Source organism: Dipteris shenzhenensis, chromosome 8 (assembly GCF_047967505.1).
Source record: "Dipteris shenzhenensis isolate YYH24624 ecotype China chromosome 8, Dip_SZ_1.0, whole genome shotgun sequence".
NCBI lineage: Eukaryota > Viridiplantae > Streptophyta > Polypodiopsida > Gleicheniales > Dipteridaceae > Dipteris > Dipteris shenzhenensis.
In genome coordinates this window covers 19,692,893-19,709,234 of record NC_141603.1, presented here as the reverse complement: position 1 = coordinate 19,709,234, position 16,342 = coordinate 19,692,893, and positions in this window count along the sequence as shown.

Here is a 16,342-nt window from a genome sequence, read left to right as displayed (position 1 = left end):
AGATACTTTGAGGTTGTAATTTAAAGTGAAAATTTGGAAAATCAAACATCTTTGACCACTATGTTATCACAAGTAACATCTAAGAAAAAGCATCACATATAGAGCAACAACATCAACATCACCACTATACACGAGTCCTATTCTGATGCTTAAGCACCGACGTTTAGCAGGCGTGCACGGGGCGCTAATCGTCGGTAATCAATTAATTGTTACTGAACTGATTATCTTGCAAATTTTGACCAATGGAAGATACAAGTCGTGCATACATAAAGTTGTTGCAAAAAATCAGAAGCTAAGAGTCTCTATGCCTTTCACTTTTGGACCTCTTGAAGAAGATCTTATTGCTCCTCTTCCAACACTTATCGATGATGACAATCCACCAGTGTACCAAGGGGTTACCTTTCAAGACTACATGGCACGCTAGTTCAATCCAAAGTTACCGACATCACAAAAAGGCCTCAACTTTGCTAGATCTCCAACTGTTGCACCACCAATTGCTTAAATCACCATCATATTCTTGGCCTTTGTTTTACAAAAAATTCAAGCACATTGATTTGTGGATGTATGGAATGAATAAGTGACATCGGCTCTGATTTACCTAGTTGTTGTTTTTTGTTCATGTTTTGGACCATATATAGTATGTGGAATGACATATACTCATTTTACTGTTCTCTTTTTTATGTGTCTATCAACATAGCTACACATCTTACTTCAAATTTACATTCATCTCTTAGCTACCTTGTTAGCTTTTTGCTTTCATCAAGTACTACATGATATGGAGGAAGTTTAGAATCCTAAATATACTTGCTCACCCAATTCACTTGGAATTTCTAATCATCATCTCGCATAGAGGCTTCTAGTATACTATTCTAGTAAAATAAAGGAACTTGTAATGGGTAGGAATTCTCTACAAGTCAACAAAGGTATAATACCAACTGATTGAACAGAATGGAGAGATGAAATTGTGAGTGATGGACGTCATACATAACATAGAGAAACCTTTTTTTGAGATTGAAATTCAAAAGCACGTTAGGTGGATCTAGTTTATGAGATGGGTGCTTGACTAATGTAGAGCTGCGTTAAATGTGAACAAACAACACAGAGCATCTTCACGATTTTATTTCCATAATCAATCATTGGCATTCCAATCATCATTGAATACTTAGCAAGATTTGAGTCAAATCCAAAATAATGGTAGTTCAAAATACATATTTAATTGGACTTGCAAAGATTCAAAGCTTGATCAAGGGATTCTACTCAAGACAATGTAAATATATCATGTAAGTTTACTAGAAGTTGTCTTAAAGCAAAAATCATTTCTAATCTTTACATATTTTTATTACACAAGGAATGTTTTAATGGATAGACAGAGAAACCTAGGCAGTTGTATAAAAAATGGTGTCATTCTAGAAGGCCACAATCTATAGATAAAAGGCTTTAGTAATATCTTTTGAAAGCATGTGATCTATAGGTTTCTAAATAGTGAATTAATTAAATTTATGGTTAATAATAGTTTTTTCCAATGACAAATTTTTTTTTATTTTCATACATGTTTGAACCTTTGAGAGAATAAAAGTACAAAAGCATGTACATCAAGCCTTTGAAGCTCATATGTATATTCATGTCTAAGTTTGAAATGAAAAAAATCAATGAAGAGCATTTACATCAACGGCTTCATCCTGAGCCAAGTCTAATGTGCCAAATAAGTCTATCTCTAACTCTATACCAAGTTGATCTCCTATATCATCCTCATACTCTAGCATCGTATGTTCACCTAGGAGTACTTGATCATCTTCTTCAATAAAGTGTGGTGATTCTTGATGATCGTCATCTTCTTCCTCAATATTGTGATCTCCATCTTCCTCCCATATGATGTCATTATGTGCATCTTCCTCTTGGCTCATATTGCGATCTTCATCTTCTTCACTAGATCGGTCTGGATCAATTGGATCCGGCATTGGTAGTGGCATCTCCATATCCACATCTCTGTCTTCAAAAATTCTCTTACTTCGTGGTGCAACTTGGATCACGTACCACCATCTTGGATCACGTACCACCATCTTGGATCACGTACCACCATCTTGGATCAGAACGATCTGGATGAAAAACCACCTATATTGAAGATGGGTGCCAAATGCAATTAATTATATATATGAAATTATGCTTAAGTACATGTATCAATGGATCTTTAAAAACAAAAGCTTCGATTAATTAAATCATTAGTATGCACCTGCTCACAATGCTCGGGAAGAACAAAAGTATCACTGTCATTGGTCCAAATTTTGGTTGAGTATATTGCAAAGAAATTGCTACTATGTTTTCTCACTATCACATGGGGACTATTATAAATAGTTCTAAACCATTTTACATCAAGAATAAAAATACTAAATCGTCTGAAATCAATTTCATAGATTTCACATATAGTTTCACAATAATGTAACTCTAAGGAGAGAAGATTGGTATCCGAAGCACTTGCTCGGCTATCTTGTGTGAAGTTAGCCATGACTCCACAATCATATGTGACTCTCTTTGAATCGATGCCTTCCACATGAAAATGTCGTCCATATGACCATAATGCACTGTACTTTTTGTATTGCAAAAGAGCATCATTAAAACAATGAAGATGCATCTATTTTAGAGCGTATATTACCACAATTAATTACTTAATTTTGTCGAGGTAATTAAGAAACTTACATGCATCATACATCCAAATGATAACTCTCACTCATGCTCATTTATTGTCTCTCCGTCACGTTTGGCTTTACATAGAGCTAGCTGTGGCCAATCAAGTGACATGTGAGTGGGGAGAAGGACGAGATCTAGTGGGTATGGTTGCGATCGCCCATACATTACTCTGAATTTTGTCCTTGCATTTATTCTTTCTGCTTTGGCCATTTCATATCTCTTAATCCACTTCTACATCTCCTTGCTATTGAGGATACAAAACTTATTGAATTTCTCCATTTGCTCTTCGCTCATCTTTCTTTCAATCCCTTTTCCTTGGGGAACCTCACCAACAATGCGATCATCATCCTCATTGTGCATGGCTTGTGGCATATCGAGATCTGTGGATGCAAGAAACTCTGTGATATATACTAATGACTCTTGCACAAGCCATCCCTTTGCCATGCTTGGCTTTTAGTCTTGCTCTTTGTCTTACAAATCCCTTCAAAGTTTTTATAAACCACTTGAGAAGAAACATCCACCAACTATGAATGGTACTCGCAATGGCCACCTCATGAACTATGTGCACAAGCAAGTGCACTTGAGTTTTCATAATGCTCGAGGGAAAGTGCTTCTCAGGCAAGCATATGGCTTTAATGGATTCCACCCCAGCCTTCTCGATGCTCGATATGGAGACTAATCGGTACACTAATCCTACAGCTTAGAATACCTATAAGACTAATCCTACAGCTTAGAGTACCTATAAGACCTTGTGCCAATCATGGGACTTGAGCCCACTAAGCTTATTTTCCTTTAAAAATATGCCTTTCAAGCAACACATGTACCCTATGGGTGTCTTAAGAGAGGCAATGTCTACCTTGACCGCTGCGTCCTCTCTCATGGATGGATCCATGTTGCTTTCGGGAGGATAACTTTTCTGGAAGCATGTGCTTGGGGCCACAAACAAGACATCCTATTCGTAGCATGCAAGTCTTATTGCACTCCTCTCAAGTCTTTGGAACCAATCAAGTGTGCCCAAATAGTAGCCCCACATTCTTGAAGATATGCATGGGATCCAACTGATGATTGATTTGTAACTAACTCCAATAATCCAGCTCATGAAAGATCGATAGCCTCTTCATACCTTGAGGAGGTTCCTCTCTATTTGCCCTCCAAGCATGAATCCAGTCACTTGCCTTCAAAGATGGTGGTGGTGGATCAAGCTAACCTCCATGTGTGAGATGTTCCAGTGAAAGGTATCGAGCATGACCTTCATAAACATTTTTCCTCATATGTTTGGAGTATTGTGCAAGTAATTTCAAACCTGTCCACAAACAAGACAAGCATGGTACCCACTTGTAACAAGTCCTGCACACGTGCATGAATGTGTTAGTATAAGACATGCATGCAAAAGAGAGTCATAAAAGCATAATCCTATATTATAAAGACACAAACACGTACCTACACACTCTCCATATCGTGGGTAGTCATGCATGGTCCACATCAAGATACTTCTAACCAAAATATCATTGGTATGTCTTAGGAGCTCTGAAAATATCAAAGACCCGCACTCCTCTCCATAAGATCTGTAACTCCACTATCAAAGGTGCCATGTACATGTCCATATTTTTGGCCTTGTACTTCCTTGGCACAAGTAGTGCAAGCATGAAGCATGCCTTCTTTATTGTTAGCCATGGTGGGATATTGTAATTCACCAAGACTATGGACCATGTCGACCAAGATGTCGAGCGTAACCTGAAAGGATTCACACCCTGTCCATGGCGAGCCCAAGATGTCAGTTGTGTGGCTCCCTTGCAAAGTCTGGCCATTGATTGTCTATGTGCTTCCAAGCTACAAAATCTGTGGGAATCCTCGATCTATCATCAGTGGAACGATGAGATGCATGCCAAGTCATCAACTCTACGATGGAATTGCATCGGAACATGTGTTGTATTCTTGCAATTATGTGAAAGTGTCTCAAGACCTTTATTGGTATCTGCTCACCCTACAAGTCATCTCTATATCGTTGTTCCCCACACTTTGGACAACTAGCCAAATCTCCATGATCATGATCCATAATACAGTTATTATGGCAAGCGTGGATGGTATCATAATCCATACCCATCGTAGTTAGCATCTTCTTCACTTCATCTCTTGATACAAGCATGGTATTTGACGTAGGCAACATCTTTTGGAGCAACCTATCACAATTCAAACATACATAAGCTTTGAATAATGATGATTTTCAAACATACATGATGATTCTCACCTCTCTTTTCCCCTTTTCTTTCTTTTTTTGGTACACTAATCTTATAGCTTAGAATACCTATAAGACATTGAGCAAGGTTAGAATCCTATAGCTTGACATTAAGCAACCATTTATAGACTCTTGCATTCTTTGAATTAGAGTCACAGAAGTTTGTATCTCTTTGCTCAATGGTAGGCTATTGAAGCTTCATGTGAAGAAAAAGAGACAAGGAAAGAGAGGAGAAAAGAGAGGAGAGAAAGGAGAAAAGAGAGGAGAAAAAAGACAGAAAAAGAGAGGAGAAAAAAGAAAGAAAAAGAGAGTAGATAAGAGAGAAAAAGAAAGAAAGTGAAAAGAGAAAAAGTGGGGATAAAAGAGAGAAAAAAAGAGAAGGAAAGAGAGGAGAAAAGAGAGGAAAATAGAGGAAAAGAGAGGAGAAAAAGAGAGGATAAAAGAGACGAAAAGAGACGATAAAAGAGAGAAGGATAAAAGAGAGTCACAATTCAAACATACATAGGCTTCGAATAATGATGATTCTCAAACATACGTGACAATTCTCAAAACAAACAATATCCAAATAATGAGTCAATTCAATGCCGGAGCTAACCTCATTAAAGCCGAGAGACTTGTATCCGACCACCCATACTTTGCTTGCAGATTCAAGATTGAGAAACAAGCCCATACTTTAGACATCCTAGCACCCTTGTACAACTGTGTTGATTGCGATTCTCACATTTTGACACTAGACTCTGACATCACTTGTACATGTGATGTAGTGCCCCTAAAAATAGAATCCAGCATGTCCACCATACCCTCGTCATCATCTGACACATCCGAGAGACTATAGTCTTGCTCAAGGTGTGAAGGTATATGTGCACCCTCGCCACTCTCCTCATCCTATCTCAAGATTTTGTTTAATTATAAGATCTTGTCTCAAGGTTTCGTGTGATAATGGTATCCAATATTAATCACGAACTCAAATAGCATTGACTTACTGATGATCCATCACCATGTGCAACACCAATAATGGATACTGGTTCGAGCTCCTCCCCATACATCTGCAAGTGGCACATGACAATATGACATTGATGTCGTACTTCTTGCTTGCAATGAGTGCAATGATAATACAACCTCTCCATAAGCCGCTCTATGCTCCTAGGCATTGGGCATCATCTGGTGAGCTTCCACTTGTCCCTTCCATCTGCACACTTCCAAAATCACAACATGAGCTGCAAGGAAATCTACTAAGATTTAAAAAATAGCCACCCATGAGCTCCTTTTTTCTTTCTAACAATAACTCCCTTGATCCATCGCTATATAGCGATGCTTTTTGAATATAAATGTCACTATATAGCGATTGACCAGCATCGCTATAGTGATGCTGGGGGCTTAGACCTAAAACCCCACACGACACCGTCTTTCACAACTCTATTGCAGGAAAAGCAAAAATCTCTCCTCTCACCTTATATTCGATGACCTCGCTTTCCTCCTCTCTATTCCCTACTCCTCACCCCTACCCAGCCCCTCTCCCAACAGTTGTGCTCCCTCTCCACCCTTCTCCCTCTCTGCTTGTGTGAAAAGAAGTTTTTCAAGAAGGTGAGCCTCTTTAAGCAATGTAGGTTCATTTTTTGTGAGATTTCATTTTGTGAGTGTTGAAGCATGTTTCTCCTTGTATTACTAAGGCTATGTGCTAATTTTTATGCTTGATTTTCAAAGGTTATGGACAAAAAATGAGATTTGGTGAAAGAAAGAAGACTCACCTCTTCTCTTTTTGGTATTTCTCTTTCTCCTCTTTCTCCTTATTTATAGGCTTATGCTTTCTCCTTGTTTGTAGGCTTATGCTTGTCTCCTCAATCCATTCCCTTTGAGAAGTTGCTTCTCTAAACTCTTCCTTCCTCTAACTAGTTATCTAAAAAATGCTATGTTTCCTCTCTTTTGTATTTGCATTGGCTTGTAGCTAGCACCTCAAGTGCTAGCTGCAATGATGGGCGTAGGAACCCTCTCTTTCCCTCTCTTCTCTTATTCCCTCTTCTTCCCCTCTTTTCCTCTTTTCCTCTCTCTTTCCCTCCCTCTTTCTCTCATATTCTTATGCATAAGCATAAGCATAATCCTTCTCTCCTTTTCTCTTATGCATATGTTTTTCCTTCTCTTATGGTTATGCTCTTTTTCCCTCTTCTTTTTCCCTTCTTTCAATCTCTTTTCCCCTCTTTCTTCTCTTATTTTTCACTCTCTTTTTTCCTCTCTTTTTCTCCTCTTTTCATAAGCATATGTATTTGCCTATGCTTATGCTTATGCATGAGCATATGCTCATATGCTGATGCATAAGCACAAGCTTATGCTTTCTCTCTTTTTCTCTTATGCTCATATGCTCATGCATAAGCATAAGCGTATGCTTTCTTTCTTTTTCTCTTATGATTATGCTCTTTTTCCCTCTTCCTTCTCTTACGCTTATGCTCTTTTTCCCTCTTCTTTTTCCCCTCTTTCAATCTCTTTTCCCCTCTTTCAAACATATGCTTTCTCTCTTTTTCTCTTATGCATATGTTTTTTCTTCTTTTATGCTTATGCTTATGCATGAGTATATGTCCCTTTCTCCTTCTCCTTCTCCTTCTCCTTCCCTTCGCTTCTTTTTTCCTCTCTTTTTCTCTTCTTTTCATAAGCATATGCCTATGCCTATGCCTATACTTATGCTTATGCTTATGCATGAGCATATGCTCATATGCTTATGCATAAGCATAAGCATATGCTTTCTCTCTTTTTCTCTTATGCATATGCTTTCTCTCTTTTTTTCTCTTATGCACATTTGGTTCTTTTCCCCTCTTTCAATCTCTTTTGATAACCATATGTATATGCCTATGCTTATGCTTATGCATGACCATATGCTCATATGCTCACGCATAAGCACAAGCTTATGATTTCTCTCTTTTTCTCTTATGCTCATATGATCATTCATAAGCATAAGCATATGCTTTCTTTCTTTTTCTCTTATGCTTATGCTGTTTTTCTCTATGCTCTTTTTCCCTCTTCCTTCACTTATGCTTATGCTCTTTTCCCCTCTTCTTTTTCCCCTCTTCCTTCTCTTCGTTTCCCCACTTTCAATATCTTTTTCCCCTCTTTCAATCTCTTTTCCTCTCTTTCAAACATATGCTTTCTCTCTTTTTCTCTTATGCATATGTTTTTCTTCTTTTATGCTCATAAGCATGAGCATATGTCTCCTTTTCCTTCTCCTTCTCCTTCTCCTTCTCCTTCTCCTTCCCTTCTCTTCTTTTTTCCTCTCTTTTTCTCTTCTTTTCATAAGCATATGCCTATGCCTATGCCTATGCCTTTGCTTATGCTTATGCTTATGCATGAGCATATGCTCATATGCTTATGCATAAGCATAAGAATATGTTTTCTCTCTTTTTCTCTTATGCATATTCTTTCTCTCTTTTGCCCTCTTTGAATCTCTTTTGCCCTTTTCTTTCTCTTCTTTTCCCCTCTCCTTCTCTTATGCATATGCTTTTCCTGATATTCTTTCCACTTCTTACGCGCTCTTGTTTTTTGTTTTTTGTTTTTTGTTTCCGTTTTTGTGTCTTTGTCCAATCCCCCCAAATTAGACATGGGATCACGTCGCATGTTCGACGAGTACGAAAACCCTCATAGGAGGAGACATCATGATCTCTATTCTCCAGAGGACTTTGATTCCACCCAGGTGATACCTCAGGGGCCTACCCCTGCGACTACTACTCTTGGCCTGACTCCTCTCAGACGTAGCACTATGACTACCCCTTAGGGAACTCCTTTGCTAGTAGCCCATGGCTTAATTTGTCGGGAGTCCCGACGAGTTTGTTGCATAGATGACCGATGCAGAGGTAGTGAGATTCTTCTCTCTGCTATCCTAGAGGACCTCAGCAAATCCCTCTCCTACACTAATGGTTGGACCTACTGTCCAGCCATCCCCTCTAGCCCTTTTGACTCGGGTCATCACTTGGGTGTGCCCATCATAAGGGAAGGAAGAGTAGGTGGGGTCGCTTATGTTGTGCTGACTCAGGAGATATAGATGAGCCAGCACACTCACATCCCTTCAGGTCTCCACTTGGTCCCGAGACCGAGTACCAGTCAGGTACCTCCCTTGCCCTCTCCTACTCCCACTGCTACTCCTCGCTCTGGAAGCACTCATAGTAACACCACTCACTCTAACTTTGCCACTACCATGAGTCCTCCTTACCTGATCGAGGACCTACCCTATAAAATCATAGCTGCTGGAGAGATAATAGAAGATAAAAAGGGCACAGTAGTGATGCCCACCACGAGGTGGTTGATGAGCCACCACTTCAGGAGTGGCATAGCTACTAACTAGTAGTACCAAGATGAACAAAAGAAGCAGGCAGTCATCGATGAATTGAAAAGAAAATACCCTAACCCTCCAAATTGGGAGTTCAATGAGAATTACATGCAAGAGCACATGGGTTTGGTCTTAGAGCATCGTAGGTCAAACTTGCATACTTCCATTGCAAAGGGGAAGGCTAAACCCAACTGGGCAGATAAAGCTAATTGAAAGTTTTTCAAGAAGCAGTACAGGGACCATCTCAAAATGTTTGAGGATCACAGGAGGGCTGTGATGAGACGGCTAGACTCTGTAGGTACTTTGCACTTTGGTGTAGGCGGACGGTTGGCGTTCAAGGCAATCATGGGTGGTAAGTCTACTTCTTCTCATTTAATGTATTGTTCTATTTGTTTTATTACATATTGCATGCACTTTCTCTAAATCTTGTAAATTGGACCCATAGCAAGCTGCGATGGGTTGCCTTCCTATAGACACAGAGATGAGATGCGCATTTCACGTAGGAACAAAACCCTGGTTTATTGAGCACGAGGCACTGGGAGCGACGATCAATTGGGCTGCGGTGACTGCTCGCACGGTATGAGTCTACTCCTACTTGTAATCTCACTTTTTAAACTATTTTATTCTTTAAGTTCCAATCTAATTTCCAATTAATATAGTTTTACTCTTAGAATCAAAGCTCGAACATCCCATCAGTGGAGGTGAGTGGTGATGATGAGGGATTAGGTTTACATGACTTCAACAAGGGCTAGGGATCAGGCATAGCTCACAAGGGTCAGGGATCACACACAACTCACGAGGGCCAAGGATTAGGCTAGCAAGATGAGGACAAGGAGGATGACGATGATTCGAATGAGTAGTAGTAGTATTAGTAATAGTTTGCATATACTTTGCCATGTATATGCTTTTGTATATCGGTTCGTTTGAGTGATTTTGTATCACCCTTTTTGAAAGGGTAATTTTGTAATAAACAATGTTGTATATCTTCGACATGTATATGATTCTGTCACTCGGTTCATTTGAGCAATTTTGTATCACCCTTTCCACAAGAGAAATTTTGAAATAAAAAATATTCTTTTATAATTACTAAATAAAAAACATCAGTGGGGCAAAATAGGGCTTGCTCTGGCCTTGTTTAGCCCCACTAATGTTTTTTTAAAGCTTATGTTAATTGTTGCTATATAGCGATGTTTACTAGTGTCACTATGTGGCGACATTTACCAATGTCGCTATATAGTGACGTTTACCAGTGTCGCTATATGGCGACGCTTATATAGCGACCGTTCTTTTTGGATAATTATCATGATGTAAATAACGACCTTTGCGCCCCTTTAAAAAAATCTTTTTAGTGTAAAAAAAGGTCGTTATTTTCATCGGAAAATGACCTATGCCTTGTAGTGCATGAGACTCAATATGACAAAGGAAGCTACCAAGAAACAAAAACTAGCACACCATTGAAATAAGAAGTAAGAGTTTTAAATTTTGCTTCTAAAACAACTAACCACAAAGAGATCCACATCAGAGCATTGGAATTTTTGAGAATAGGACTACCGATGGCTATTTTTGAATCCCCACATAGGTGAAAGGAAACTCTTGGTTTTGCCTACATCAATTATTCAATGAACACCCAAGTCCTAACATGGTTGAACTAAGGATTTGCAAGGGATTTTAAATTGACGTTTTGAGACATTTAAGATATTTTAGGATAAAACAACACCATTTAAGCTACCCCAAAAGTAAAAATTTCTTGCTATTGGCTATGTCTGATTAGCACATCATTATACTTTACCACCTATAGTAAATATTATATACCACACTATACATTACTAGCACCCTGTATACTGAATAGATTTAAATGCATTTCATATATTTAATATAGTTTGTATATATTGAACAGATTTAAATGCATTTCATATATTTAAATGAACAGATTTAAATGTATTTCATATAGTTAATATAGTTTGTATATTGATCATACTATCATTTTATTGAGGATGATGTTTATTTGGATAAGGAGATTGGATTGAGTTTATATCGTTGTATATTTTATCTTCATTTATAATATATGAATTTAATGGTACATCTCATGTAGATTGAAAATTAATATAAATATGCATATTTTCTTATTTAGAGTGCATGTTTCTTAGTTAGACTCATGCAGGCCAAGCCTTGCAAAATCGAGCATGCTTCTCAATAGTCGCTCTAGAGCCTGGAGTCCCATGCTCCCAAGTGGAGCGTGGAGTGTAGATGATATCTTGCCAGATGGTGACCATGGTAGCTGAAGGTGGAACCAGATTCTCACCCATCATGAGATTGCAATGAGCCACCCAAATGTTCCATGCAGTGATACTGGCTACCATGTTCGAAATGCTATCCACAGGAGGAGAAACACGAGCTAGGCTATCAGGAGGGATTGTCTCATGGGGTGCTATCCTCTGAATGCTCTGACCCTATATCCAGTAAGTTGGGGAGATGTCATCAATCTAGAACGTGTGTCCTCCCTCAGTCATCCAGGCCACCATCCCCCAGGTGTAGTCCCTCTGAAGACTCTGCATATGGGTCATGATCCTAAGGGCTCCCATCTAGATCCTTGATACTCTGCGATAGCTCAAAGGCAATGTGGGATCGTCTCCAAGAAACCACCAGAGTAAAAATGGCACCGCCCCTCCACTCAAATCTACTCCAACCACGGTCCGATGGGCAAGGCTTCATGGGTGGCCAGCAAGCAGAAGTAGGATATCTTCCTCAGCTATAGGCTAGACCATAACTACATCCAAAACCTAGAATGGACATCTCAGGGCACTCTCTGGGTGGGCAGCCTTTGGCAGACCAAGCAAGAGAGAGGAAAGGCCTCACCCATGTGTCCTCCAATTAGCCTAGAGCTCCCTGCATAAAGCGCAAAAACTCCTCTGACCCATCTGTTTGGGAAACCAAATCTCTGCATAGTGCCTATTTTAGGCATTCTCAAAATCGAAGAGAAGGATGGCCAGTAGTAGCTGTGACTCCTCCCTGGACCAATCCATTGCTTCACAGAACATGAAGATGTTTTCCAAGATGCTGCACTCCTAAACGAGCCCTATCTTTGTGTCGTGGATGATGTCACTAAGATGGGGCCATAATTGCAAGCTCAAGACCTTGGCGAGGATATTGTATGCACTATCAAGCAGACTGATTGGTCTCCATAGCCGGATGTCTAACCTATCTCCCCCTTTTGGGATCAAACTTGAGCTAAATGAGTACTTAAACACAGTATTTCTCATCTTGATTTGCCTAGGCGGACCATGCCAAATAGAAGTTTTGATCATATTTATTCATTTGAATATATTTTTTAATGTGGCTCTCTTAATTTTGCAACCCCAAATGTGACAAAGCACATACTGCTACAACATAGAGTATTGAAAATTTCTTTGAGATGTTCATTGTCTAGCAACCTGCAAGCCCTCCCTCTAGTATAGCTAGACTTTTGGAGGTCCACATTCATTGGTCTTCCCATAAGTCTATGCTCAACAGACAAGATTGAATTCTTCTTCCCATGCCAGTGAAAACTCAAACAATTGTGAACCATCCGGATGATATGTTGATCATAAAAAACAATTGTCATCTTCAAAACTGAAATGAAGAGAATATTTAAAAGAAATTACACATGGACCACATAACAAAAGAAACTTTTTGACCTCTCATGGTTGCTGGGATGGAGTCTTAAGCATTAACATCCATTATTTCAATACCTTCAATGGGAAAGTGTGCATCATGAAAATGATTTTTTGGGCTTGGATGCCCATCATCATGCTGAGGTGAAGGAGTGGGAGACACATCCAAGGTCACAAAAGAGGTTCCATCACTAGTACATGATACATCGACTGTAGCGAAGGCAGCACCACTAGAACTATGACAAGAAGAAATTGAGATAGAAGTAGTGCCAAATGAATCTCCCATGTTGAACATGCTTAGCTTCAATCATGACGTCCCAAAAGTGCCATGCATGAATAAAAGGAACAAGTTATATACCACACTACACATGTAAGAGTTGTGATTAGGGTTTTGGGTTTAGTTTTTTTTCAAAAAATAGTAATTTTTTCCTTATAAATTATATGAGAACCATACATTGTATTCTCATTCTTTACTGTATGTGCTCAAAACTTGTAGTATGTAGCAATCTCCAATGTTTTAGTGTTTGTTTTTTCAATTCGAAAGAAAAATTCAAATTCGTGGCATGTTTCAAGAGGAATTTAAAAGGTTTGTAATTAGGCGTGTTTACTAGAAGGAGAAAATAATGATACTGAAAAAAATCATTCAATATACCAATAATAGTAGTTAAAATGGCTAAAAATCATTGTGGATCAATGTCTACTTGGTGTAGCCAATCATGGAACTATTTTTGGGGCCACAATAAGATGTTCTCTTGGGTGAGATTTTGAATTTTGGATGGACCTGATCTCTCACGAGAAATTTTCCCGATGTGTTGTTGCCACACTTGCATCATAATGAGACACAATCTATTTATTATTAACACCACAAAGCTAGAGACATAGTAGCTCTTCCCTACTTCATGCAACATAGTCTTTGATATGACTACATCATGCATATCCACATTGCTTCATGTAGCACTGACCACCTATCCTTGTGTAGCCTTTTGCCGCAGCTTTGCCATCTGTTACTGGGAAACATGCCCATGCAAATCATGAAAATTTAAGGTTGGCTTGGAAATACCATCGTGGTTTTGGGTATAATAATGAGATGTATTCTATCAATGTTCTAAACACCACTACAGCACGGCTTGACCACTTGTCATCGCCCAGACTTTTGGAGTAGCTTTGCTACCTATCACCGGGTAGTGCAACCATGCAGATTAAGAAAATTCAATGTTGGCTTGAAGCACCTATTGCATTGTTCTTGGAGTTATGGAGTTACATATTTTTACTTATTACACAAAGAGATCTATGAAGACCACCATGGTAGCAAACAAAATGAGATCAATGACAGCCATCGCACTGGTTCTTGGAGTTATATATTATTACACAAAGGAAAATCTATTTCCTTGTGCAACCAAGGAAAATACAATTGATGATATGGCCCTTGAGGGGTCACCTTAAGGAGCAAGGGCCATATCGACATGCCATATCTATGTAGTGGCATCCTAGATATTGTATAATATGTTGATATGGCCCTTGTCCCTAGAGGGGGCCCGTAGTAAGGGCTGTATCGTGAATTTCATTTTCTAAAAGTTTAATTTCATTTTTCTAGATGTATCTCTATGCAGCCACTATGGTCAGTTGTTGGAGCTATTTTAGTACTATTTTGGTCCTAAACTAAGGAAAATGTAGTCCTACTTTACTGGTATTTTAATCCTTGTTGAGTAAAGGAGCCTACGAGTTTGGAGGAAGCACTTGCAGATCAAGATTGAAAAACCGCTATGCAAGTAGAATATGACAGCATCATGAAGAATGAAACTTGGCAGCTGGTCGATCGACCACCTAACAAAAAGGTTATTGGCACCAAGTGGGTTTGGAAGGTAAAGTATAAGGCCGATGGGACTTTGGAAAAGTACAAAGCCAGATTGGTTGCACAGGGATTTTTGTAGGTTGAAGGGTTTGATTTTCAGGAATCTTTCACTCCGATTGCCAGAATGACCACTATTCGCATAGTACTATCAGTGGCTATTCATAAAAATTGGCCATTTTATCAAATGGATGTTAAACCAGGATTTATGAATGGTGACCTCAAGGAGGAGGTGTACTTGGCTTAGCCACCTAGGTTTGAGGCCCCACATTTTTGAGAAGAAGGTATGTAAGCTGAGGAAGGCTCTGTATGGGCTAAAACAGGCCCCAAGAGCATGGTACCAATGGATAGACAAATTCTTTCATAAATTAAACCTCAAAATATGTGCCTCAGATGCTAACTTGTATGTGTACAGGAAAGGTGGAAAATCTACTCTTATTGTTCTATATGTGGATGATCTCCTTATTACAAGTGACTATGAAGACATGATCCAGTAGACAAGAAAGGCATTGAGCACTGAGTTTGAGATGAAAGACTTAGGCTTGATGCACTACTATTTGGGATTGAAGTTTGGCAAGAGCTAGGCAAGATCTTCATCTCTCAACAAAAATATGCAAGGGAGATCTTGAAGACATTTGGTATGTCCAAGTACAAGGAGATAGCTACACCTATGGAGGTAAATGCGAAGTTGTTTATGGAGGATGCCTCACCACCAATAGACATTGGGAGGTCTAGAAAGTTGGTCGGTAGTCTCATCTATTTGTGCAACACCAGACTAGACATCAGTTTTGCTATTGGTGTTTTGAGCAGGTTATCCAATAAGCCCTAGGAGAATCATTGGAATCCAAGGATGCGAGTGCTCAGGTATGTGAAGGGCACTCTTGATTATGGCATCACCTATGGTATAGGCACTTCCTTGGTTGGTCATTGTGACTCAGATTGGGATGGAGATGTTGATTCCCGAAAATCAGTTTTTGGATATTGTTTCTTTTTAAGTTGATGTATCTTCTTTTGGATCAATAAGAAACAACCAATAGTGGCATTGTCTTCTACCGAGGCTGAGTACAAGGCATCATGTTTTATTGCACGTGAAGCAGTGTGGTTGAGGAGGATCTTATGGCACATGGGGGTGCAAGAGGATGAGGCAACTGTGCTGAGGTGCAACAATTAAAGTTGCATGGCCATTGCTAAAAATCCAGTGTTTCATGCACGCACAAAACATATAGAGATTCAGTTTCACTACATGCATGATTTGATCGATGACGGCATAGTGGAACTGGTTTATTATCTAATAGATCAAAATGGAGTAGATATCTTCACCAAGGCACTTGGGATGGATCAGCTTCAGGGTCATCTTCAGAGACTCGGCATTGGGCCGAGAAGGTAGTTCACCTAGGGGTGGACATTGTGGGGGGGCTATTAGATATGCTCAATGCCCCACCCTCCTAGTAACCACTAGTGGTCCAAGGTGCTCAAGTTATAAGGCCCCCATATGAGGAGAAGCCATGTGTGAGCTCAGGACACTAGATGGATCCTGACTTGCATGTCAGATGAGGCCGATCAATGAGACCGTTGATGGTAGAAAGGTGATTGTGTGGGAGCCCTTTATTCTT